We start from the raw sequence: 2,946 nt of genomic DNA, 5'->3' as shown, positions 1-2,946 counted from the left end.
TACCTCTCTCCTTATCTGGCTGTAAAAGAAGTGCAGTGGCGGCTAAAATCTCTGGCAGTGTTTCACGCCCCCTTCGCTGCTCAGTAAGGAAAGTTAGAAATAGAACTGACGTAAGTCTTAGCTACTAATTTGAGCAATAAAATTAACAAGAAAAATGACAAACTGTCAGCCTAAATTGCTTTTTTCTCCTGGTGAAACATTTTTGAGGTAAGAGTTTATAGCATGGTGGAGGCAGATTGGAGGTCTTGCTTGACAAGAGGACGAGTATAATTTGACCATAAAGTGAGGTTGCAGACCTCCTTTTAGCAACACCAATGAGTTGGTCCCCTTGATGTAGTTCACATTTCACTGACAAAGAATGTGATAATTATCCACACTTTGTGGGTAGCCCTTAGGTGAGAACGGTTAAGTGAAGTTGGCGGGTTGAAACAGTGAAGAGGTGGAAGAAGAGGAGGAAAGAAGGAATGTCGTTCCCTGTTGAATAGCCACTCACAAGACGGCCAATTCATAAAAGAATCTGGTGCAAACAAATTTTAATGAAGGCTTGGAAACAAACAGGGCGTAGTTCAATTAAGACTTTTTGTACCTCCAAATCTTAAACATTACTGAGCATAGGAACTTACCTTTGCTTCATTTACCAGGCGACTTGCAAATGAAGTCAAAGAGTTCAACTTTCAATAAATAAAAAAGCAACTGTGATAGCGAAACACCTTTTCTAGACCCAAGCATCGCAAAACGATGTAATGTCAAAGTTTGGTGCCTCCTGATTCGTGTATGGTGAGTAAGGGCTTGTAATGTGAGTCCACACTTTTGGCAATTTGTTATACTTAATCTGTCGGCCCGACAAAATCAAGCTTGTTGCGAAATTTTGTTCCCTGTATAGCGATTCTTATTAGCTTCACTTTTTCGGCATCAGTGTAACCTATCCAACACGAAGAAGAACACGTAGGTCTGGTAGACGCTGAAATGTATTTCAGTAGCACCACTTTGTTGACCATATCTTGCAAATAACTGGTCAGTTAGCACAGTCGCAGTTGTTCCTCTGATCGCCAACATTTATTGATGACGACTGGAGGGCATTTTTATGTGAAAATCACTTCTAAGTTTTTAGTATGCTTCTCTCTCTTTTTTCAATTTAAAATCAAAAGTTTTAGCTCTGCGAATGGGTATTCCAGTTGCCATCCTATCTAAAGAGGGAATAAAGCTGGTTTGGAGCAGACGTTGCCATCCATTTTGCATGTCCTTTCCAAAATAGATAAATAGACCGAGTATGTGTAGCCCAAATGGTTGGAATTGTATGAAGTCAACTTCTTCCAACCTGTTTCAACTTGGCTGGAAGCACACGAAAAGACTTTTACGATATTGACGCAACGTTGTTATGTAGCAACCCCACCAAGCCTTGTATCTGCCCATCCACGCGTGGTTTGCTCTGGTTGGATGGTTTTACTTCATTAAGGGGTGAAATGCATTCGGACCAGTCAATTACAGTGTACTTCAGCTACCACTGGCTTTATGAATGCAGCATCACGACAACGGCTATGAAAGTTTTCCTCATTTTGTGTTACCCTCAGTTGAGAGCAATGTCACCAAGATGGAAGGAATCGAATGTCTTTTTAGATATTACAGTCACTTACAAGGCGGTTATTTCATAGAAGGCCTTGATGTGGTATTCTACCATTCCCCTACTCCTAAGAAAGTGCAAATTGTAGATTAAATGCTGCAGGATTTGTAGCGAAAAACGCGCAGAACACAGTTGAGCCTTCTATTTGCCTATCCGGGCCATTCATCTTCCACAGCTTCAGTCTCCACTTTAATGACTTGGAGTTGGGTCGACATTCCTTCAATTACTACCTTACCAGTCCCTCCTTAAACGAATTCGGTGTCGCCGACCTCACAACGACCTTCAAAGAAAACGCTCCTCTGCTCTAGCTGCCTGCTGCAATCGTTTCGGCAATTCAATGAATCATCAATTGGCTAATTTAGAGGTTAAAACATTTAAAATAATTTTAAACTTCTTTAAGAATGAGAAATATTCTTTTACTATTATGAGGTAGACAGTTGAAAAAAAGCACCTATTGCATCACACCAGGGACGCATTTTTAGCTCCTAAAAGGGGTAAATTTCTAGAAAACCTTTTTGAAAAGTTTATCAGAGGGCGATAAAACGAGAATTAATTTTAGAATACCAGAAAGCATGTGAGTCTACCATGCTATGGCATTTTAGGTTGACATTTTCGAACAAAGCATCGTGATGCATTGAACAGGTAGCGAAATCAAAAAAGCGAACAAACAAAGGCTTACATGATAAGAAAGGAGAGATAGTCTGTTTAGCTGGGAATAAGACCTATGTTAAAATATACGTTCCTTCATAGAAGTGCAGTGCAACAATTGCGCTTTGATGATGCTTTAATATCGCCTGATATATGAGGTAGAGGCAAGGTTTCAGGCTCAGCAGCGCTCTGGGTTTGTTAGTAAAATTTAGTCCCAAAGAAACCGCGTCCCCAATCTTCCTATACATTAAACATGTATATTTATTTCTTCTATCTTCTTCATTATATATATACAAGGAGGAAAGTTGGCGTGAATTTCGGTAAAGAGCTTCCGCTTATTCCACCATTCTTTGCACATTTGATGATCCACTACATCCCACAACACTTTTCACGAGCATCTTTGACAAACCAGGAGAACAAACCAAACTTGTGAATTTGAGAATAAGGAGCACGCGCGATGTAAAAAAAGGTTAGGGAGCTACTTTGTGTAGATCTTAGCTTCAGGGCAGAATCTCAGTAGTTAAGCTTGAGATATTATGGAATTCGCTTCTGACTTATTCTATGAAGGAAGTTAGCTAAAAGCAAGGGTCTAAAATTTAGCATTCCAATATGGAACAGAATAAGCTGAAATGATAGAGATACAGCAACACAACTAATGAGCATGCACGGATGCTCAT

The sequence above is a fragment of the Echinococcus granulosus genome (genome assembly GCF_000524195.1).
Source record: "Echinococcus granulosus chromosome Unknown EG_S00233, whole genome shotgun sequence".
In the NCBI taxonomy this organism is placed as follows: Eukaryota; Metazoa; Platyhelminthes; class Cestoda; order Cyclophyllidea; family Taeniidae; genus Echinococcus; species Echinococcus granulosus.
Note: the sequence above shows the minus strand (reverse complement) of the source record.